Genomic DNA, 24,982 nt, shown 5'->3' with positions numbered 1-24,982 from the left:
GAAAAAAACCCACAAAACAGCAACTTCTCCCTGTGCAGCCAGGTTTGGCGGATCCCTTTCCTCACGTCTCCAGCTCCCGGAGCTGTCCATATTTCCTCCCCACATGTCATCCATCACTCTGGTCCCAGGGCACCTCCTTCATGGTTTCTGATGCAAAGGTAACCCCAGCCTAAATTAGGTCTGTGATTTTCCTCTGCTCCCTTATTGTGCATAATCTTCTCCTTCTTCTTTTTGCCCACTGGGAGGTTTTTCCTGGGTGTGCAGCATCTAAAAATCTCCGTTCTGTACAGGTGGAACTGCTGGAGTTGATGTTGGCACACCGGAGACTCTTGATCTGAGCTTCTCTCAGTTTGAAAAGCTGCTCTCCCGTGCCTGCCTGGCACACAGGGAGCCCCCTTCCAGCATATGTCACCTCAGCCTCGGGTGCTGGCACAGCCTGAATCCTCATCTCCACTTCGTGGTCTCCTCGTTAATCTCTAAGGTTGGAAAAAAAGTTTCTGAAGTTTGTTAAAAAACCCTCTGAATTAATTCTGCCTTTGTGTGGTCAGCCTGTGAGCCTGGAGCACACCTGAACCAAGGAGCAAATTAAGGTAATTCTTAATCGAGGCATAAAAATGTAATACCCAAATCTTAGAGCAACAAAATTACTGCTTTTAAAACCTTAATCTATTTTACTTCTACTATTGAAGCAAAACTGTAAAGACACAATATAGATTAATTCTATGATTTTTTACAGCCACAATTTTATTATAAGTTTTTATATTTTAATAGATAAGGAAGTTATTTAAATTCTGTGGGTCTTGTAGCCTTCATTCAGGGAAGTTTCCTTTTGCCAGTCTCTCTGTTGAGTAAAATCTACAGCCCTGAGCTTTTGTTGGGACAAATACACATTCCTCATTTTTACTTCTGCTCTGATGTATTTTAGTAGAAAAAGTTGAGCCACACAGGCAGGTGATTTGAGAATGAAGATTACAGCAATGCTTTGGGTAATATGTTGTACTAATTTCAGTTTGGACAGTCTTCCCTTGGAAAGGTTTGGGAGTGGAATAGTTCTGGGTAATTCTCTAGCCTGCAATATATACATTTTGCCCTGTTTTCAATATGTGAGGTTCTTCCATTGCTGTTGTTCTTTGGTCTAATTGAGGCCAACAAACTGGTCCTCAGTCACACTTGGTTACCCAGCTGTGAAATCTGATGAGATACTTGGGAACCACACATGACCTGCTTGGTAGTTTATGATCAATTAGTTTGTTTTTTATATACTTTTTACCTGATGCTTGGAAAAGGTGGAATAAAGCAAAAAAAAAAATAATAATTTGCAGGATTCCTAAGGGGAGGGGGGACAATTGTTTTGTTTTTTTTTCCCAAGTTATGTACATGAATAAAAATTAGTAATTCAGTGAATCACTGGAATACGGGTTCTTTGGAGTTCACTTTCTCCCAGCCCATCTTCACATTCCCTTTATTTCCCTACTGGTGCCCATTCCCTACCCAGAGCCTCACAAGTCCATTTCCAATCTACTTTTCTCATTTGCTCAGCAAGTTATACTTTTAAGAAAACTGAGATGCACATTCAAATATATTAACATGTTTTTCAAGCAGTTTTAAGTTTTATTTCCTTTTGTTATTCATGGTTTCAGGCAGAGGCTTTGGCCAAAGTCCTGATTTCTTGTCCTCAAAAAAGACCACTTTTCCTATTTATTTATAGTTGGGAACCTATCATTTATTTTCATGATCCATCACAAAGACCAGCAGCAGTATGAGTTTTAAAGCTGTGGCAAATACTTACTAATTTTAATATTGTTATAATTTAATTAACTGTTTTGATTATAATATGTTGTAAAGAAGTCTCCAAAGTTTCCCGAGTGCTTTTTACTCTCTGTATTTTCAATGTGTTCACTGCTGCACAGGTACAGGACTCTAAGTTCTGAACTGCAAGTGTTTTGTAATGTGCTGTTGATAACAATGGAAACAATTTTCTATTCAACTCTTGCTTGTTATTATATTTTTGTTACACTTATAGATTGGCAAGTGAAGGGGTTTCTTTGTATCCTTCCTCCCTAAATTTTACCTATTTTCTTCTGAAGATTATTTTAATATTTCTCTTTTTATTTGCTATTTAAAAAAACTAGACAGTAGGGTTTTTTTTCCAAAGCAGGAGAGAATTACTGGATTTATATCTTTCCCAGAGTCAACGAAAAATTTCCTGTAAGAAAAAAATGAGTTGTCTAGGGGAAAAAAAATCTTGCTAAGCAAAATCCTGTACCTCTCTTTCCTCTCCTAGGTTTGCTGTATTAAACTGCACGTGGAATGCCTTTTTTACTAATTTCTGTTATTTTTCATCCTATAGAGAGACTTATATCTTCCAGAATTCACCCCGAGTTTATAGGAATGCTGAGTTGTCAGGCAGGAGTTTTACCTCACACTGGGGAGATATTAGTTGATAACATCCACCTTGTTTAGATTTATTGCTTTAGCATATTTCATGCTAAAAATATTTTTTTTTTTACCATCTGCTAAGATTAGCACTGGAGTGGTAATAAATTCACTTACCCTGTTGCTGTGGTGTAGTTTGGAGCCATCTTACACCGCGCTCGGCCTAATTGAAAATAGGATAAGATAAATGATGCACTTTGAATTTCTCCCTCAGATGTACCATTGTTCATTACTTCAACGAGGGATGAGCACATCTGATTGTAATTTCAATTGTTAAGTAAAACAAAAGTTTCCATGGTGAAAGTATGGTACCAACAGCTGTAATTGTCTAAGGGTTACTCGTGAAAATCTCAATATTGTTTTAGTAATAAATGCGGGATTGTTTTGCATTTACACACTTGTTTATCCTCAAACCCTAATGGGAAAGGGGTGAAGTCAAAAAACATGCTCAGGAATTCAGGCACTGCGTGGAATACGATAACTGGGCTTAAAATGTCTGTGCTTAAAGAAACATCTGCATATTAAAATAGAGGATATTTCAGTAGTGATTCCTGCTGCAAAAAAAATCCACCCAACTAAACAGCACAGTTTGTGCCACCACTTTATTAATCGTGATTGGATTGGACAGTGTTTATAAAATAATAATACAGTTTGGTTTGGCTTTTGGGCTCTCACAGGATACATCCAGCACTGATGGCTCTGACATTTACCCTGCAAATGCTTCAAACAGCAGCATCTTTGTAAAACTGGGGCTTTTCCCATTCTTTTCTAGTAATATAAAACATAAATAGCAAAGTACTAAAGAAAAATACACGAGTGGAAGGTGCTGACTACTGACACAAGGCAGGTGGTGTGGGAAGAAACAAGAGTAGGTACAAACCCTATTTCTGCCAGTTTAATTTGTGGTCTTGTAATTTCGTTTTTTTTAAGTTTATAAATATTTCTTTTTTCTGTTTCGTGGTCAGATGGTCATACCTTCCTTTAGAGCATTTGAAATATAGTCTGCAAATTACATTCTTTGCTTCGAAGTTTACTGCGAGTTAAAGATAAATAAGTATATTAGTAGATAAAATATTTACAAAAGGAGATACTGATGATGCAAGGGAAATAAGTGAAAACACAGGAGAAATTATGTAATTCTGGGTCTTTTTCTTTAGATGGAAGTGTGATTTTTGTGTTGATGATGTCTGGTTTTAACATTATGGCAATGTAAGGCCATATCCTATTTAATTCATTCATGAAATTAATTCAATTGACTTGCTCGAATAAATAAGGTCAGCAAACCTCTATCCATAAGTAATCCCCAAATCTGACTTTTGCTTTTATAGTATTAGAAGAACTTCAGGGCTGTGTAGAAGTGGACAAGGGAGAATGGTTTCAAACTGAGAGTAGGCTTATATTGAATATTGGGAAGAAATTTCTCCCTGTGAGGGTGGTGATACCCTGGCACTGGTTGCCCAGAGAAGCTGTGGCTGCCCCTGGATCCCTGGACGTGTCCAAGGGCAGGTTGGACAGGGCTTGGAGCAACCTGGGATGGTGGAAGGTGTCCCTGCCCGTGGCAGGGGGTGGCACTGGGTGGGCTTCAAGGTCCCTTCCCACCCAAACCATTCTGTGATTTTATGATTTTACTCGCAAAGCCTTTTTCATCCTTTGAGTAAAGTCATACTGAAACACCACAACAAATACTCAACTCTGGTATTTTCATCTCTTATTTCATAACAAACCCTTTGACTGATGCCCAAGCTCTGACTGTGTTTATCTCAGGGAAAGCCCCCCTTGGCTTCAGTGGGCATTTTGCCCATCTCCAGCCTCTCAGCCCTGGCTGGTGTTTTCCCAGCCAAGTTGTAAAGCCCTGGAAACAGGGGTTGGTGATGGAAGCACTGGCAGCACCTTGAGGGGAGGGATCTGAGTGGCTGTGCTCTCCCACCGCCACCATTCCCAGTGTCTGTTACCGAAATTGGTGTTGTATCTAAAACAATTGCTGTTATTAACAGGTTAAGCTGCTGGGATGTTAAAATAAAGGCTGCCCAGCTTTAGTGCATTTTGTTGTAATCATCTCCCAGATGCCTTGTCGGAAATCAATTCAAGTTCAAAACTGGCTGGAATTGGGAGGTCAAGGCTTCTGCAGACTAAATATTTTATCTTCTGCTCATGTCTGGAGCTTTTAAAGCTGTGTATTGGGGGCTCTTTTCTCGTATCCCATCTGGACAAAGATGATTGGCTTTGCCATTTTGCCCAGGTTAGGACAAGGTTAAAATCAATTATAATCAATTATTAAGAGTCTTCTGTGACTGCAAAGCTTAAAAGGGGATTTTAAAAGTTGCTCAGTTCTGAAACCAGAATATCTTAGCTGCTAGTGTAGATGTCATTATTCTGGGATATCAGATGTAAATCCTATCTGCACCAGCAATAAATACACAGAATTCCCTCACCTTCTTCTCGTCCTGTGTGTTTTGGAAAAAATACCTAAAAATGGAGCCAGAGCTGTAGGGAGGACAGTTTCATTGTGTTACAAAATCTGACTGTCATCTCCAGGTATCTAAATGAGAGGGAGCTGTTTATAATTTGGTGAACCAGGTGATTTTTTTTCTCCCCAGAAATTTATTCAGCTTCCTCTGGTCTTCAGAACTCAAATGCTAATTTTCTAGCATGTTTGGGGAACTCCATGCTTTTATCTTAAAATACAATAGAGTTTATGTATTATAATCCGCCCTGCCTGATGTGCTTGAATATACAAGATCATTGCCTCTCCCTGGGAATGAATCAGTGGTTTTGTTTGGAATAACTTTTGATGTTTGGTGCCATTCTTCCCATGCAAATCACATTCCACATCCTTCTCACAGCTTCTGAGTGAATGAGCGAGCACGTCTCTTTGTCCCTCAGCACCATTGTTTCCTTGCTTTTGAACATAATATTTATACTTTCAATTTACATTTAATAAAATTAGGAATAAAGAATCAGATCCTGAATTTTGGGGGAAGACAAGTCAAGGAGGGAGGAAGGATGTGCTGCCAAAGGTTAAGACCTGCACACAAGAAATGTGTGTTTACCTGTTTAATTCTGAATTAATTAATTATTCTTAAGGAAGCTGTCAGAGTGATGCTACTCAGCTCAGTGGCCTCAGTTGCCTATTTTTAATTTTAGGGTAATTTTGCTGCTTTTTGTTTTAGGGAGTGAAGTTATACTTTTAAGAAAAGTATGACATATAAATGCACCATCATATATTGTAATATATAGGACAGCCTGAAACTCAGTTAATCTGGCTGAAAACCATACATTAATATGTGTTATCTCATGGCTGAATTAATCCTTGTTATGTCTCAATCCACAGGGAAAGTGGATTTGGTTATCAGAACACTTTGGCTCTGAGCTGGTTTCCAGCCCAGCAGAATTGCCTGGCATTTGTAAGACAGACCAGGATCTTCAAACCTTCTCTGAGCTTCACACATTTCATCTGTCACTTTGCTTTTCCTTGGCATCTGCATTTCATGCTCAGAGACCAGCCATGGTTTGTAGGTAGATGTGTTATAAAACTTAAGCAAAGGCTGTTCCTGCACAGCTCATGTCCCAAGGTCTCTGGAGGGCTCCGGTTCCTACGGAATTTCCAGGTTGCTGCCAGAAGCACAGTTGACCTGATTCTCCTCTCGGTGTGGTTTGAAAAATGTCATATATTTCAGTTGTCATTGGTGCACGTGTTCCTGAATCTGGAATATTTTAAGAGGAATCAGGATCTGGCATAAAGATCAGCTTCAACAACAGAGCTGGATTGGCCCCTTGGTGACATAAGATGCACAGCTTCAGGTTGTTAGCATGGTTTTGAGATTCTTAATAATATGGGGGAAAGACCAAGTACCTGTAGGATTATCAAAATGCTCAGACACTCAAAAGTTTGTAAATATTTTCATGAACATAAGAATTGAGAAATATTTCTGTAAAATGCTCGTTTTTAAGGTGATACAATAGTTACCCTCATTTTCCCAAGGATTTCGCGGTGAACGTGAGGTTTGAAAAACATGTACAGAGGCTCTGTCCTGAAAGACAGATACCTAATGAAACCCAAGAAAAGTAGAATAAATTAACATTGATTTTCTTTCTTTATACCTCATCTCCACATAAAAACACCGGGTATTCCACAGGTCTTAAGGAAAATTGTAACTTTTCTCTGGGTGTGACATTCAGAATCTCTTGTCACCCAAAAATACCTTGTCACCCCCTTCCAAGCATTGATATGTTTATTATCAAAACAGGTTAGCTTGCTCTTGAACCATCAGAAAAAGTCATTAAACTTAAATATTTCTATGCATACTCATGGCCAGAAATTTTGATTTATTATTATTATTTTATTTATTTAACTGGGAAGTGTTAATGTCCATTAGCAGAGTAGTATTGGGCCACTATGATAATCCTATACTCGTTCTGCTTGTTTTACATTGAGATTCATAAGGGTGCAAAAAGCATTTTAATCAGAGTTTACCTACTAATGATATTTGCAAAAGCCAGTTATTAATAGCTTATAAAGTGAATCAGGCTCCTTTTTTTTTTTCTTATCCCAGTAATTTATTTCACATAGAGGATTATATCCCTTCTCAATTTCATTTCCATGTGATAAACCAAGGAGTATAAAATATAATTTGCACTGAGTCTGTGCCTGGCTGCACAACAACTATGTGCCAAAATGCATCAAAAGGCCCTTCCTTTTCAGGGAACACCCCCAAACCTGACATTTCAGTGGCCTTTTGGACTGGGGGTACTTAGGAAAGGTAATAATGAACGTTCTTGGCCAGCCTTTGGAAGTGCAGTGTTTTTATTGGAGGCAGGAACCCTGTTTCCCTCTCCTTGGAAGGTTGAGGGGAACCTCTCGTTTGGCTGATGAACATGGCACCGACTGCCTGAATAGTTCAAAGAGAGATGAAAAAGTTCCTATTTCTCCTGCACGGGGAAAATCCAAGTCTGGAGACAGCATGTGTTTCTCATTTCCATGCACTTTTATTTCAGTTATTTAGATGGATGGAGGCATCAAGCCAGATTTTCCCCAACAACAACAAAGGTCCTACACTGTCCAAACACACGACATTCCTGAACCCACTGGTCATGCCACTGAAAAAAGGTTTAAAGATTCAGCATGGTCTGTTTAAACAAAATAGCTGTGCTATTCATTTCTCCCCTGCACATAGGCACCAGTGTTTATATTGCTGGAGTTAAGTTTTAAAGTGAGCAGAAAATGTTGGTACAAAGCTCAAGCCCTGCACTTCCTCGGAAAAGGAGAGAATGAACCCAGTTCCTTATCAGAGCATTTAAATTGCCATTATCAGGAAATTAATATTTTCTCCTTCAGTTTGCCTTCTCTTTCTGCCTTTTGCACTTCATTGGTCACTGCTGGTTTTGGTTATTATGTCATTGCTAAATCCAAGCCAAGCCTGGCGCTTTCCTTACTGACCCAAACCAGAACGCTGGGAAAAGATCAGGAGCTCTCCAAGCAAGTAGGGAGCCTGTTTTGGGAAATCTGGATCCACAGCTCTGTTTGCGCTTTGTTTTGCCATGAAACCAGGTAGTTTCCAGCAGAGAATGGATGGATGAAACACCAGCATTCGTGATTCATACGGATTTTGCAAAGTGCTCCAAAGGAGCTGCTGCAAAGCCTTTGGAATCACAGATAACATTCCTTGGCCTTTCCTTCTGGCACTCAGATTTTCTCCTGATTCAGAATTTCAGCCCTGGCTCACCCAGAGAGGGGTTCTTGGAGGTGGGAGTTTGCCTTCAGCTTGATGTTCTGAGGGGAAGGGAAAGGTTTCAACAGGTTTCTCTCTCACTAGAGAACAATACAAGTGGACAATGGGAAATGCCAGAGAGTAGCTGCTGGGTTGCAAACCTTATGAGAAACTTTGTAGCTCTCTTTTTGGGCAAATGGAGTGTTTTCCTTGGTTTTCCTTAGAAGCTTAAACCCATAATGTGTTTTCTTTCCTTCCCCCCCTCCCTTGTGGGCTGACTGGTTTACCATTATTGGGTTGCTCGTGCATACTGGCCTATTGGCTTGGAATATTTAGGAGAGACAAAAAGGAGCTAAGTCTTGTTTCTTTGGGAAAACAACTCAGACTTTATAGAGATTTGCATAGATTTTGTAAATACGCAGCAGATTAAGAGGATATATTATCATCCCACTTGCTTAGATTTTGAGCCTGTGAACTTAAACACAAGAATACTTGGTGAACAATTTAATCTGTTTTCTGTAAAAGTGCTATTAAAAAAGTTCTAAAATGGTACCTGCCCTCCTCTCTCTCAGGGTTTGCATTTGTTGTTCCGTGAAGATTTCTCACAATTAGTCCAAGTCCTGACAGCAAATTCTGACTATACCCAGGTGACACTCCCAGCTTTCCCTGCCTGCCCTTCTCCTGTTGCTTCCTTCTACAAAAGTACTTTTGTGTCACTAAGTGGTGAAATTCAGAGCAAGATCAAGGCTTTAATTGTGAAGGTATTTTGGTGTCTGCAAATGCAGATAGTTGCATGATAGGTGGTAAAAAAACCGAAATAAGCACCTAATTACTGGTGATTTCAGAGTAAGTTGGGTAGTTTTGAAACCATAGTAGGCCCCAGGAGGCTCCTTTCTCCTGAGCCCCCGTGCACAGCATTTCCTATTGTTTGGGTGGTCTCAAGACAAAGCCAATCAGAGAGAAAAGACAGGCCTGAGAGGAGCCCTGACTATCTGAATGTGGCTGATTCAGATCTGGCATGTAAATGTGCTCCCAAGTGACTTTTCTAGGTTCAGTCACACTTTGATCTTTAATTCTCATCTTCTTTGTGATGTAGCTATTTCAATTTCATTAATTAGACCAATAGTAATTCCTCCTCCTGCAGTAAAATAAATAAGCAAAAATAAACCATCAAACCTTCTGCTGGATTCACACCTGGCTGTTTAAAATACTCTCAAAATCACACAAGGCAGAAAGTAATTGCATATATTAAACTGATATCCACAGTCTTTCAACAAGTTTCTTTGTTTCCATGTAAAACATTTTTGTAAGTGTATTGAAACTCCCTTCTCTCTGCTCGAAGCTTTCTCCCAACTCAGTTAAATTCTGTGTAAACACCTCCCTTCATCGTATCTGTTATATTTTATATCAACACCCTTTTATGAGACTTGTTCTTTATCTGGCACCCTGAGACAAGCCAGTCTTCAGGTTTCTGGAGTGAGCTCACAATGGGAGTTTTACTGTGTTTAGTATTTCCTTATTTCATATATTTGAAGGCATGAGAGCTCTTAGGAAGAAAGTGGTTTCACAGTCATGTTCTTATTGAAAGCATAGACTGCATTTTTGATGTGGAAGCCTGAAACAACATCTTCTGAAATCACAAGTTCATAAACTGCATTTACATTTTGTTTGTCTAATACAAATCCCTAATACAAAGTTTCATGTGAATGCAGGGGGACAAATTGTCTGGCACGAGAAGAAACAGAGGGGTTTGGAATAATCATGTGTTGGGCAGAGAGGGAGCAACCATGGAAGAGCCAGATAAGTCATTTGGGCAGCAGGAATGAGGGTGGTGCATCTCAGGTGTGAGAAGATGGGGTCCCACAACAGCTCTGTGTGTGGTCAGTGGGGCTGCCCAACTGTGAGAAAACAGAGGTGGTATTTCTGTAACATCATGACCACCCACATGTACGTGGAGTGGATTTCAGCACAGTGTAAATAAGAATATGCAAATGCCGAGTTCTTGTCCAAACCCACTTGATCCTGACCAAACACGTCATCTTTCATGGGCATGTGTGGGCCAGGCAATGTCTCTGCCCATCAGCTGCTGGGCCCAATTGCTTGTTCATATCCTGGAGGTTCTTAAGGCTGGGGCTCAGTGACCTTGCCTTGAGAGTGATGCTGCCAAGAGCATCTGGAGGCTCATCCAGGACACCCGGGCTGAGCACAGGGCTGTGACCATCCTCAGCCGTGTCCTCTCCCATCATTTCATCACCAGCCTGAGCAGCTGGTGCAGTCTGACCTACTGCAGCCTTCTCCTACCCTCTGCAGTGAGAAACACATCTCTCACTCACCTAAATATTCCCTGCAATGCCTTCAGTCAGTCCCTCTCCAGGACCCACAAGTGAGTCTCTGTACCTGTCTCTGCCCATCAAAGACAAAGACTTTATTCACCTTTTTTCTTCACAATCCTCATCCTCACGTGCAGGTGGTTGAGTCCTCCCGTAGCTCAGCCTGGTTTGATTCAACAACAGCAGGACAATGACAATGCAGTTGAGTTGTCCCACAGCATTACAGTTTTTCTAGGCACAACGTTTCCTCTGCAATAATAGGTTTACTAGAAATAAAACTGAGTAATGTCACTGTAAATAATATACTCTTGCTGCTCTTCTTTAAAAGAAGTCATAGGAAATGTGAGCAAACCTAGGGGCATTGTGTCTTTTCATAAAATCCAGTGCTGACATGGCTATTAAATATGGAATTATTTTATATTTACATGTGGGCACGTGTTACTATTATAATAGATGTGTTATAGACATAAGTAATAGACAATAGGGTTTCTGATAAATTCCCATAAACATATATTTTTATTTCTTTTATGCTTTTTTTTTTAAATTGTCATATTCTTAGTGGCATTCTTCCATCTCAGGAGGAGCTACAAACGTCCAGTTGTTTTTTCTGAATCATTTTCAGGAATAGCACCGTGTTGTTGGTGACAGGAGGATATCTTACTTTGAATTTTTAGTGGTGATGATGCCAGTAATAGCAGGGAGATGCTGCAATGTCAGAGTCTTTGTCCTGACCCTTGGAAACATCCTTAAAATCTGTGACATTTTTAGCTGCTGCTGACTTTCCTTGTTACTTTTCTTGCCACCTCTTAGTGGTTGGTTTGGTACATCTTCAGCCAGGAAGGACATTGCTTCAAAGTCACCTTCAGCTGCCTGGCAGAGCTCTCCCTCTGCACTGATCATATTTACATTGATTAATATGTTGTGCTGAATAATGAACCATCCCCAAACTTTGTATAACTGGATTTCCTCGGCAAATGACAATGGCTCACTTGGACTTTAGACCTGGATCTTTCAATGAGGCATCAAACTCTTCGTCCCTTTACACTCTGAAGAATAAAGTCACTGATCTGAAAGCAGCACCCTCGTGCAACACAGCCCAGATTTTGGCTTTAAATCAGTGTTTGTGTTAGAAGAAAGGGACAAACTGCCTGAGGGAAGAGTTAAGTGAAGGTATTGTAGCCAAGGCCCAGGTTGCTGTAGTTTTTTTCTTCTCCATGGAAAGAGTGCAACTATCCATGTCCTCTGCTGAGCACAAAGCTGGTCATGTCTCCATCCTTTTTATCAGAAGCAAATGACCATCCTCACAAGAATTATGAATCCTTACCCTGGTCTTTAAACTCTATATTTAGTTAGAAGGCACAAGGACATTTTTCATATTCTAACGCTCCACGTGCACCAAAAGGGAATTGCATCCCATTTGCCACCCTCTGCTCCCAGATGCATATTCTGACTACTAATGCTGTGTGTAACCTGTATGAAGCCCCCTGCAAATATATATATATATATATATGTATATAAAAAATCCTGATCACTGTATGTGTCCATCCAAAGCCTAAACGGCCCTGTAACCAAGGGGTTATCTGTCTGCAAGGTGTTCTGTTCTGTAGATCAGGTCTCTGTTTTCCTCTGTAATCTCACAAATGGAGCCCTTGGCTGGGGTTCAGGACGCTGGTCCTGCTGCTGTCCTGTAACAGGCTGGGAGAAAGGCACATCCTTTCCCATCACACTTTCCCCACGTTTTAAAAGCACTTCAGAAGTGTTTTGGGATCTGCCAGAGCGAGGTGTTGTTATTAAAGGTGTACAGGTGAAACCATCCATCTTGATTTTTCCCCTTATCCACTGGGGTGGGCAAATCAAATCTTTTGTCTCTTTGGGGGTGGGGGAAAGTGTTTTTTACTAAATTTCACACCAGTGAGGAAATTATCTTCCTATTTCTGCTGTGTCTGGGATTCTGCTTGAGTTGGTCTCGGCAAACAGGTAAAGATTTCAGCTCTGCACTGCTGCACTGTCTTCCTTCCCCATAAAAATGAATTCACTGCAGAAACTTGTGTGCTGTGTGAATTTTTGTATGTTGACATGTTCTGTGTGAAGCATGGAGCAGCACCTTTGTCACAATAATTAGAAGTGCCTTAAAAAAACCCCGAACCCCCAAACCCAGCATCAGTACCTGTGCAGAGGTTCTGGTGCTGTGGGACTGCTGCACCCCCTTTGTCTGGGTCGAGGGCATTGGAAATCTTGGGGGGTGAAATTTATCCTTTCTTGCCAGCTGGTAATTTGTGTTTCTTTCGGCACCAAATTATTTTAAACCTTGCAGACTTTCCCACAGAGATGTTACTACAGTTTGGACCATTTCACACATTGTGTGACACAGAATTTTTGCTGGTAGAGCAAACCCCAAATTCCAGCTGATAATTATGGGAGGTCTAACAAAACATCAGTCCCCTGATGATCCTAATGCTGCTCCATGGGAATGCTGTCCCTCTGCTTTTCATCGTGGACACAAAGCCTGGACCAACTATCATTTCCTCATACTGCAGCTTTTAAAGTACTTTTCTTTTCTTTGTTAATGTCTAGTTCATTAAACAAGGTTTTCAAGCTGCCAATAACAGGATTAATATTGACAATTTCATTAGAACCATAATTCCAGCACTCGTATGCCTCCCAAAGAGATCTGGTGTGGTCTGTGGTCACAATGTGTCCATCTCCAGTATAATGGTGTTCACTGCTCCTCAGACTCAACCCCCTCAAACTGAAGGGCCAAACCCACCAGTTTTTGTGGAACTGGCTGTGTTTCATCAGCCTCAGAAGTTCTTGGTGAATTATGATCAGCTGCCATCTGACTGTGTGCATGGCTGGAAAGATGCTTCACGTACAGGTGTCCTAAATTCATAATTGCAGTTTATATATAGAGCAGGGCCCAGGCTGGGAGGTAAATACCGGGGAGCAGCACAGCTTGGGTGGGAGTTGTAAACATGCAAGGAACAGGTTTGTTAGGGATCAGCAGCTGTTTGGGCTGCCAGCTCCTTGGAACAGAGAATGTCTCTGCTGTGTCTGCCCAGACAGGCATTACATGTTGTTCTCTTACACCCCATAGCTTAGTTTGCGTGTTCTCCTCTGCTTGCCATAATTCAGGATATTCTAAACCATAAACTCAAATGGAACTCTGATAAGGTGTTCAGTTTCTAGGTTATTATTTATGTTACTGTTGGATTTATGGGCTCTGTTTGACAGGAGGCCTCTACTCTTGTGCAAGAATAACAGTGGAAAACATGAAAAGAAAAAATCCTCCCCTTCTGACCCCAAAGTCACCCCTCTGTGTCAACCTCACTTTCAGGGAGACTCTTTCAAACTTGGATTAGGACACAGTGATAGGAGGGTTATGCTTTTCTTTAAAGGCAGTTTGCATCTGAGATTTGGAAAGTTTGGATCTTTGCAAACAAGTTTCCTGTGTTATTTAGCAGCACTTTTTGGTGGTTTTGATGGGAAAAATTTCAAGACTATTATGTAAAGCAGGAACAATCCAGCAAAGCAGATGAGAAATGGGTAAAATCCTGGCCCCAGTGATGGGGAAAGCACAGGCTGGAATCAAATCAGGTCCCTTCTGACCTAGAAGTGTATTTATTTGATGTTAGGAGATAACATCTGCAGCCATCAATGTGCTGTTTGTACTTGCTGGCAGGATAAAATTGGAATAGAAAGGAAGATCATCTTTAAGAAAAAAGTTGACAGCTCACGCAATATTTCTATTTAACATGAGGTAAATGAAATCAGAATAAATTTTGTTTTCCATAAATGCTCACTGGTTAAAGAATTGTGTGTTTTCATTTAGGGTGGGTTTGCACTGGAGTTAAACAGGATCTTGTATCCAAGAGACAGAGTTTGGGAGAAAAGTGCTAATTTCCAATTGTTCCAAGTGTTTTTAACTGAATGGTTTTTACCTCCAGTCACATTAAGAGTGATTTTTGTTTCAGGTTGATATTCTAGAAAGTTCTCCTTGGAAACCCAAAGTCGTTAAACCCCGAAAAAGGGCCGTTAAATTTTGGGTGTCTGTTGGTTCAGGTGCTTTCAACAGGTGACCCTTGTTAGGGACAGACCAATCCTGGCTCTGGGAACAAATGGAACCACCTGGGCATGGGTGGGGCAGACTGGCCAGAGCCGGTTGGGCTGCCCAGTGGGCAGTTGGGATTTCCAGCTTTTCCCAAACTGGGATTACTTATTTAAGTGTGCACCTAAATTTAGTTGATGTGTATGTTATTAATTGTGATTTATTTAAAACCACTTTATTAAGTGGTTTGTTCCTCAGTTTTTTACAAATCAAAGTATGGAAGGCTGGATTTGAGGTTGAGATTCCCCTCAGTTTTTTTGAGCTGGTTTTGAGTGAGTACCTGTAGTCAGGGAAAATCCCTTGTCTGCCACCAGTGGATCCATGTGTGGAGAACATAGAGGCTCTTTTCCAAAGGTAAGTTTATGTCTGATGTGGAAGTTCTACAGGATTTTTTGTGGTGCGTGTTATTGAAAGATTTATACTGGGCTTGGGTATGTCTATTTTGCTTTGTAAATTAAGTGCAACATCAGTAAAAGCCATTGTGTTAAATATATGTATTTTTAATGGAGGGAAAAAATGTATTGCTAAGACATTAAAAGGCAGCTTAATGCTAAGGAGGAGTTCTGTATTTCCACAACCAACTACAGATATTAATTTGTTTTTCAATGCTTTCAGAAATTGTGTGTTTTAGCATTTGAACTGGAAAACAATTCCTTGCTTACGCTCATCTCTGTTCTTCTTTTGTATAAAATGCTAAATGGTGCTTTCAGATGAGGCAGTGCCTTGTTTTATAGAGGTTCTATAGGACTGAGCAGAGAAATCCTGCTTAGGATTATAGCTGATGGAATCTAGGGAGGAGAGAAAGTTGCCAAATTGTGAGTGTGGAGAAGGAGAGGGGGAAACGACTGACTGCAAGTCCTAAGTTGATCCCAGTCTCAAACTGCAAACTGGGGGCAAATGGGTGCTTTCTTTTGATTCTTGTGTGGTGAATTATGGAAGGTATAGTACAGAGGTGAGAACTATGGGCCTTCTTAGCAAGGTATGTTGGAAGGAGAAAATCTCTGAGTCAAAATAATGGTGTGTGTCTAGTTTAGAAGGAATTAGTTTGTGAGAGGCACTTGAATAGTCTGAAAATATAAAAGGTTACGAGGCAATTGTTCTTCTCCACATTCGTGGAGTGTTGAACGAGAAATAATTGACTTGATTATTAGCAAGGTTGATTTAAAAAAAAAATTATTTTAGTGCAGATGTAAACTCTCTAACCATGGAGATGAGCTGCTGAGAGCATTGTGTAGCCTTGCAATTAGAGGTGTTAAATAACAGGCTGGAAAAACACCTGTTTAAAACTCATGCAAATATACCTGAACCTGTTTTCAGAGCCCAGGGATGGACTCTCTGACCTCTCCTGGTCCTTTCCAGCTTTGTTGCTGTGGTTTTTGCAAGTAGCCTCCTCTTTTGTAGTGGGGAAGTTAGAATGGAGACTGTTTTATTTGTTCACGTAATCTTTAATCCCTGGATTTATGGAAAGCAAATACAACCCTGGCAGGAGCTTTTCAGTTGTTCTCAATATCTCTTAATAGGTGACACCTGCGGGGGGAAGGAGAGGCCCCCTCAGTTCCGGGCGCCATTTTGTTGGGCCCAGGCCTTGAAAATACAAATGTGAGAGCCCGAGGTGTGTAATCCAAGAAATTGCTGGCACAGCCTGGCTTTTTCCTCCTGGTGGAGATAATGTTTGGCTGTTCCCCTCGTAATGAAAATCTGCATCCGTCCATTTATAGTTTAATGTCCTGCTCACAGGCCTCAGAAGCCTGAGGGGACGCTGATTTTAACTTGTCGCATACTGTCCCTTACTGTTTTACAGAGGTGTGGTGAGCTACCATAAAGCAAAAAAAATTATTAAAATTGAGAAAATCAGCCTTGTGCTTGTTTTAGGTTGAAGGGATTTGTTGGTTTGGTTTTTTTGTTTGTTTGTTTTTGATGTGTTATCTTTTCCCCACAAAACTCTTTGTGCCCATAACATCAGTTCTGGAAGCTTTGCTCACTGCTTAAATGGTGGTACAGAATATTCCTTAAAAAATGCGGTAGTGAATGTACTGAAGTTGGTCTAGTCTGCTTCTAAAATCCCTTTGTGAAGACTATTTATGCCTCTTTTTTTTTATTATTTTTTTATTATTATTATTTTTTTATTTTTTATTTTTCTACCTGTAAAAACAGTGTTTAAGCTTCAGGCCAAATGAATCGAGAACTTGTGTATCATATCTTGATAATTTTTACTTTTAAATCAACTCAATTTTAAGATTCAGCAAGTAATTAGTTAAAGCATTGGGGAAGAGGAGATTGGCTGGTTTTACAAACTTGTATATGTGTCTAAATATTAGAAATATTATAATAAAAAAGAAGATTCTTGCAGAGTTTATCCACTCCACAAACTTTTCCTTTATTGCTTTTCTTCAACTCCAGTGATATATCAAGAATGATTGATTAATTGTGCTTGATATAGGAAAAACAGACTTAAAGACTTCTTGTGTTTTCAAGCTTGATTAGTTTTTTATTCTATGACTGAAATCTTGCTCTAAATGCAGAATGTCATTAGTTACAGGAGGAACCCCCCCAAATGTTTTGATTTATAAACATGAAACAAAACACTTTTATTCAAATTGATGAACTTTGTTTTCTCATTGGAAAACTCGTCTGAGGCTTTTCTGTTTCTGCAAAAATAAATTGTAAGGTACAACTTTTATAACAAAATATCACTTATGCTGGGAAAAGTTTCCCCCCAAGTCATCTGACCATTACTAATGAAAAATAAAAAACCTCACAGTCTTGTTTGCTCTTGTTGTAGAGAAATTCTGCCATTTTTTGACCTCACTCCCATCTTTCAGCCAAAACACTTGGCAAAAGGCACCCAGTGCATTTGGAACTGCATTGTGGAGTGGGATCAACATCTCCATAGGCAGTTCTCCACCAGTACAACATGAACATGATTTTAAATAGCCTGTTTTATCACTGCTTTTATTTGCAGCCCAACTGTGGCGTAATTAAAGGTGATCTGTGTAATTTAGGCTACCAATTTTACCTCATCCTTGGCTCTTCTTGCCTGTCTTGTGCTGTGCATGCTGGAAAGCTCCTGTGAGAGAGGTTGGTCAGTCCTCAAGGAAAGAAGAAATCCAAGTAGTTCACTGTCAAACAGTTAATTTAATGTGAGATCCAACACAGTTGCTTCATCTGTGTGGTTTTTCTCCCCTGTACTCCCAGCCATCCTTCTCCCAAGCTTTTCCAGTCCTCAGGGCCTGGCTGCAGGTGTTCTCTGCCCTCTGTTCAGATCAGGTGGGATCAATGAGCTCCGTAGCATTTCTCCCCATTTTAATATTGCCGTTTTTCCCCCCAAACCTGGATCAGCAGATCTTTGGTACAGCAAATAATTCCCCCTTCCCAGTTGTTTATCCCTTAGCCTGGTGCATGTTTGGCTGTGATAGGGAGCACTGTTACATCTGTACATGTTAATGTGCCCGTGCTGAGCTGTGCCCCTGGGTGGCCTTGTCATACACAATCAGTGTCAGCCTTCCTTGTGCTTAGTGTTTGGGTTTAAATAATCTTATTTTACTTCTTGGAGACGTTTCTTTTCAGCAGACCATGGAATGTCAAGTGGACATTATCATTAGTTCGGCCCCAGTCCTGGGGCAAATTAAATGTTTGACTGTTTATTGAAAAATCCTCTTCCTTTAGGTGAGGAGATAAATTAGATTTTTTTTTATTTTTTTTTTTTACTATCAGTGGTTTCTTGCACATTGCAGTTCTAGTGACTGAAAAAATAAAGCACTTTATTAGTTCATGTTTACAATATATGAATTTAGTTTGGATATAAAGTACCCAGAATTCTTTGCTTTGGAGGCAATTGAAAATCTCGGGGAATTTCTCATCGTCCCACAGTTCAGGGAGGAGGGATATAAAAGGGAACAGTTACTCTCATAATATTTGGTTCTATCTGTGCCTTTTCTGTGTTGAAGGATGAAAAAGGTAAATGAAATTTAAGGCATTATTTATGAAATGCAGCACTTCCATGAACCAGGAGTTGTGAATTTGGCTTAAGCAATAGGTGAGGGTTCAGCTTATTCTCATTTTATTGACACCGATTTACACATCTTGATCTATTTTCTAGAGCAGAAATGTTCTAGATGTAATTTCTTCTGTAATTTGTAGATTTTGGAGTTGCTCACAGCAGTCATTGTCTCTAGATTTGAGTAGGAGAGTCTTGTTTTATTTGTAGAGCAAAATAATTTAAATGAAAAAATGAGGTTTTGTTATTTTAAAATTTCTTGCTTTTTTCTTACTTGAGTTTGTCATAGTCTCGGGAATGTTCTATAGGCAGTTGTTTGTCCTAGAAACCATCATGGTTATGAAATGTATGGAATTAAAAAAAAAAAGGAAATCAAGGTTGTGCTGAAATGAATGTAGTTAAAATTCAGAAAGAGATTCCTTAATTAACTTAATAAAATTACTAATGGAAGCATTTTAACTGCTAAATTTAATTTACTTGTCAAGATATCAGGCTACAAAGAGGAGGGAAGAGTGGAAACTCTGCTTTCCATTATGATGTGCTCTATTATAGAATAAATTTGCTTAAAATGAAATATATCACCAAAAGCCATCAATGACATCTTAATTTGGAACAGCCAGTTGAAAAGTAATTAGACTGTGAAGCAATCAGTTCTAGTAAATCAGTGTTTCCCTTTACATAAACATACGTTTTTGCTATTTATAAATAGGAGAGACTTCCAGAGGCTCAAGTAGCAAAGACTTTGATTGTGTTTCTACTGTCTGTGTGTTCTATTTTACGTTACCAAACTGTCAAAACACAAAGAATCGGGATTTGCTTTGGAATTGATCCAGCAAAACGCTTAAGCTGAGGTTTGGTTTTCACTGTTCCCTTTAAGGATGTGGCCCTGTGGGGCCTCCTCCTCTTTCCATGGATGGAGGTTCATCTGTAGTGGCTGAAACTGAGGTGGGAACATGGGAAAGGGATCTTGGATCTGGTGGGTGTGGATGCTTGGAGCATCCGTCACATCTCTTGGATTCCTGGAACAGCTCCATAATGACCGATGGTTGTAGAGCAGATTCCTTTCAAAATGAGCCTAAACCCACTTCTGTGAAAGTAAAAAATTAGGAGGAAAAAAAAAAAGACCAACTTTCACCTTAAAGTGTTGTGAACACCTTCTTGCATTTGCAGTTTTAAGGCCATATATTTGGATTACCATGGCCATAGTGACTCCCATATCCCAGTGACTGGGTGTTTTGCTGTGGAAAGGCAGGTTGTACCTGGAGTTTAAGGTTTGTGTTGGAGGATCTGATAAATGCCAGGAACTTCACTCCCCAAAGGATCCTTGGGAATGTAAGCGTGGAGCTCTACCTATTATTTTACTTTCTGAAGCCTGATGTTTGTGACGAGGGGGGAAGGTGGAATTCTGCTGCTTCCTCAGAATCAGAGAAACCTCAGAGATGAAGTGGGAAACTTAAATGCTGTGATTTTTACCAAGAAATTATTAATTTTTAAACTAGATGCTTGATACAACAGATGCATTAAGTGAATTGAACAAAGGGAGTTACTTACATGACACAGGAGTCGTGGCACAGATCAGAACCTCATGGGTTTGAACCATTTTGGTATTATGGTGTTTTTCATGAGCTGCACAGACGTGCTGCAGCTGTGGCCAAGGTGCCAACCAGAGCTCCACACTGAGGCAGCAGAACAGCTGCTTCCACTTGGATTAGTGGTTGGGAACAGGGGCCTGTAAATGTTAGAAGTACTTATTGCAGCCAAAGCCATGGGGGGCAGTGCCAAGTGAATTAGATCAGCATTAAATGATATTAGTGAGTGTGCTGAGGAGGAATACCCAGAGAACTCAGGCAGCACAGGCAGCTCGCTGAAAAGTGACACCTGTAGTGAAAACTTAATTCATCAAAGTCCTTTTAGCCGTGAGTTTCTCTCTTTCTGCCAGGCAGTACATGAATTGAAAGTTTTTTTTTGTTTTTCACAGGTTAAGTGCAGTTTGCCTGAGAAATCATAACTGCCACACCTGGGTGCAACAAAGTGTGGAAGCTCTTGAAGCCCCAACTCGTTATTGAGAGAATACAATTGTAAAGGTAAGTGTTACAGTTGGAACAAAACTGCTTTCAGTAAATATCCTGTTTATAAGGCAGCGTTTTTGCAAGCAGCAAGTTTATTATTAATTCTAATTTCATCTGCTTGTTTTTAAGTGAATATGTTTCTGCTGTTAACTTCAGGAATTTAGGATGTTCTTAGCTGAAGACATTAGAAAGTCGAAATGCAGCATGTTCTGTGAATTGTGGGCTTTCTTTTGGGAACTTTTGTCATTGCATGTACTTTGGCTTTTATGTCACTGGGAAAGAACTCTGATGTGAATCACTGTACATCTGATAGAGGTGGTAGTGCACAATTCTTTTGCCTTTATTTTGGTCACACAACCCTTAGTTTTGGTATCACAGGTCACCAAAATCAAGTTGTTCCTTTAGTTCCAGAAAAGATTGCTCAGCTGGTTTCATGAAGCAGCTGAGATGCACAGTGGCATCTGCAGCAAATTTCACACTTTTGGGGCAAAAGTGAGGAGTTGATCCAAGATCAACTTGGAAAGGATGTGTAGGCAGGCACCTAATTATTGTCTGCCAAAGGGCTGTGTTCTTTAGGGTCTTTATCACGTGAAAAAGCTCCATCTCTAAAGGTAAATCAGTGGCTGTTCAATACAGAATCTGCTGTTTCTGGATTGTGCTTTCTTTGGAAGTTCTCACCTCCTTTTTTTACTTAATAAACTTGCAGTGTGTGATGTTCTTTGTCTTCCTGATGCTGTTAGGAGGGCCAAAGGCAGTTGAAAGCATTGTTGTTACCACGACTGACTGTTGTCTTGCTTCTCTTCCCCTACTGCCTTTCATTCTCACACAAAGTAATAAGCAGAGAAGAAAAACAAACAGAAGAAAACCAAGTTACATTTTGATGTGAGCACAGTGTGCCTCGTGACCATGACTTGTGTATCAGAGAGCTTCAGTTTCCTGTTGACTTGGTAGCATGATATTTAACATTCTCTTTTATAAGTTTGTTGTTTACAGCAGTTTTGTGTTTCTGCTTAGCCTAATGATTACAAGAGAGTCCACCCGGGAGAGTTCAGCCTCCAGCCTTTGAAGGCCTCATTTGAACATGTTTGCAACTGTAAGGAATGGCTTGAGGCTGTGCTATTTAACACAAAAGAGAAGAGGAAAAACCCAACAATAACAAAAAAACCTCTCTTCTTGTTTTTGTTTGTCCATATTCTGGATTCTTAATGGCTTTCAAAATATAGGTCAAAGATATGTGCATATGTAGTAAATAAAGGCTGGGGCTGCTGCACTTGTTACTAGAGGGGCTGAGGCCCTTTCTCTGAAGGCACTGTGTGTTTAACACATCCTTCAGCCCTTCCTGCCACTGCTGTTCTTGCTCCTGCTTCTTCTTTGGTATTTTGGCTTGTACACACCAACTCTTCTTCCATTCCAGCCTTTTATTACCCCCTTCTGAAGGGGAGGGAGGATGTGCAGCAGCAGCTTTTCACCCACCTCAGGTGGTTTCCCTCAGGAATTTGCATTCCATGATGTGCTTTGTGTTTCTGGATTCTTCCTTCCCATTGAATAGTTGATTACTTGGAAGGAAAATTCCATGTATTGGCAGGAGATATGAATTCAGCTCATGGGGTACCTGTGTCCCACTGTTGTCAGCCCTGTGTGCTGGGTGTCTAATGACACTTCATATTTACAAGGGCTATTTTCACAAGCTTGAAGTTAATCCCTGTGATTTATATGCTGGTATCTATTTAGTTACACTTTAGTCTGTGCTCTGCAGTATCACTGAGGGTTTAACAGAGAAGATTCTAATTGGGGCTCTCTGTAGTTTGCATATGGTGGTGCCTTGCTGAGGCACTGATTTGAGAAGTCAAAAATGAGAAAAACACAAGTCTTTTGTTTTTAACACACAGCAGTTCAGAAATGTTATCATTTAGTGTTGATTTTGTCATTGTTGTCATTATTTCCTTCCCACCCACCCCTCATTCCTTATTATCTTTAGCATAGGAACACACAGGTTATAGACTTAATTAATTTGGATATAATGGAAGAACAGGCCAAGGGGAAGCAGCTGCAGGGCAACTTTTAAATGTAAATTATAGCATGGTACATGAACTTCATGGTATAAATCTCATAGCTCTTAATAGGTTTGGGACACTAAAATATTGTGCAGGACAGTCTGTGTTGGGCAGCCTCATTTCCCATTGATCTGGATGTAAATATCTTCCTGATTGGAGTTGGTTCCCCAGAACCTCAGGTTAATGAGGAGAAAATTGCCAGAGAACCACAGTCCTTGGTGCTGCAGTTTCAGATTTTCAGGGTGAGCTGAGTTGGTGGGGTACAGAGTCCAAACTGGATGTGCATCTGTCCAAGGGTTAAAACTGATGGGTTTTTCTAGAAATCCTTGCCTTTTGAAAGGGGAATAAACCTTCAGGGTCTCTCTCCTCGTGTACTGAATCATGTCCTTACCTTTTGGACATAATTTAAGCCTTTTTTATTCCCCCCCCCCACTGGTTTGAATACTTAAAATAGTTTTTAATTTATCCACAAAAGGAGTTATATAAATAGACTTTCGAAATATAATCCACGTTGAAATTTTATAGCTAAATATAGTTATTATCTCATGTGGTGCACTTTGCAGCACGTTCCTAACTAGTTTTATTACATCATTGGCTGCTGACCTTACCTCTGCTGTCTGGGAAGGGGAAAACGAAATTAAAAAGGGAGATGAGGTTCCACAGGAAGGGAAGCTGGGGAAAAATACACTTATTAAAGTGCACCTATGCAGCATCTCTGTTCTGGGCAGCTCCCAGTGTGGTGGGTTCCACTGACAACCAGTTGGAGCAGCTACTTGGGGTTCGAGTCAGAGTGAGTGTGGCAGAGAACAGACCCTAAAAAAGAAATCTTCAAGGCAGGCAGATGTTGTCAACCACTTTTTTTTTTTTTTGAAACACTTGTTGTTCTTAAGAAAATGAAAAGGATTTGATGCTTTTTCCACTTTGCTCCTTGTCCTTAATGTATTAAGTAGCTCTTAGAGCAGCCGCCTTCATGTGTCTGTGGTACCCAGGACAGCGCTGATGATAATGGCAATAATACTTATCACTTAAATGACATTTTACAAATTCAAAGTGTTGTGCAACAAACATTAATTAGCTCTCACAAGAGCCTTGCTGTGAAGTAGGTAAGTGCTGTTATTCTCCAGTGACACGCGGGGAATCGAAAGCGAAGAGGTAAATCCTTCAGGGACTCACTAGGCTTGGGCAGGGATTGAAGCTGGGAAGTTTGTGCTTCCCAGCTTGTTTCATAGAATGCACTGGTTGTATCATAGCTCCTAGATTCATAGAAAAGTAATTTAGCACACCAGTTCTACTATGGTTGCACCTTCCAGTGGAGATGACAGGGCTGTGCCAGTGATTCACAGAGAAACTGCTGGTGTGCCCCAGTCACAAACCCAAATGTTACTGTCAGAGCGTTCTTTGGTACTTCTCCTTGAAGGTACCCAGAGGTGTGGTGGGCAGAAGAATGCAGAGAGAAAGCTGAGGTGTCAGTGTGATGAAATTATCCACACACAGGTCAAAATGGACTATTTTATTGTGCAGAGATATTACACCAGAACTTCAGAGCAACATATCAGCAGTGGCTGCTGATAGCATGGGAAAGAGGAGTGATGCCATAAATCACAGCATGGCTTGGGTTGGAAGGGATCACCCAGTTCCACACCCCTGCCATGGGCAGGGACACCTTCCACTAGCCCAGGGAGCTCCGAGCCCTGTCCAGCCTGGCCTTGGACACTTCCAGGGATGGGGCAGCCACAGCTTCTCTGGGCATCCTGTGCCAAAGCCTTACTGGGTGGTCTTTCAGGTCCCTTCCAACCCAAGCCATTCTGTGATGTATCCCAGATGATTTTTTCCAGGACACTGGCCATATCTGCATTAAAATGTCACGGATCAGAGCAGTGGAGCCAAACTGACTGACACTGCCTTGAACGTCCCTCTGGCTTTCCCAGGATCTGTGCAATTGCTCCTCAGTTTTTGTGCTATGGGTATTGGCAGCTACTTTTGACTGAAAGCTGAAAATAGCAGATACTCACAGGTGTTTTAAAGTTTGATACCTTGGAAATATATAGTAAATTAATTATCTTTGAATTCCATACTTTTTTTTTTTTTCACTTTCCATCCGTTCTCAGTTAACTGTTTCTGCAAAGGCAGAAGAGGAAACTCAGAGCTGTAGACATCTTCCTTGGATAGAATGGTTATTTGAAATAATTTTAGGGACAAGGTGTGTGTCTGTATACATGTTGGAACAGTAGGAGGTTTCCCACTGGACTAAGAGAATTTTAAGGCAAAGTGCATTTTATGCAT

General features: G+C 40.4%; 1 long non-coding RNA gene across 2 annotated transcripts in view; it reads left to right on the top strand.

The window, feature by feature from the left end:
• Positions 1 to 24,982, top strand: part of LOC113972344 — a 257,652-nt gene that overhangs the window by 981 nt on the left and 231,689 nt on the right. For both annotated transcript variants that reach the window (XR_003535859.1, XR_003535860.1), the window contains exons 2-4: positions 39 to 158; positions 291 to 590; positions 20,555 to 20,660. This is a non-coding gene — a long non-coding RNA (uncharacterized LOC113972344). The remainder of the gene's footprint in view (positions 1 to 38; positions 159 to 290; positions 591 to 20,554; positions 20,661 to 24,982) is intronic.

The sequence above is a fragment of the Neopelma chrysocephalum genome, unplaced genomic scaffold, assembly GCF_003984885.1.
Source record: "Neopelma chrysocephalum unplaced genomic scaffold, ASM398488v2 Primary Assembly neopelma1_91, whole genome shotgun sequence".
In the NCBI taxonomy this organism is placed as follows: domain Eukaryota; kingdom Metazoa; phylum Chordata; class Aves; order Passeriformes; family Pipridae; genus Neopelma; species Neopelma chrysocephalum.
The sequence above is the reverse complement of the archived record's forward strand: the minus strand, read 5'-3'. Positions and strand labels throughout refer to the sequence as shown.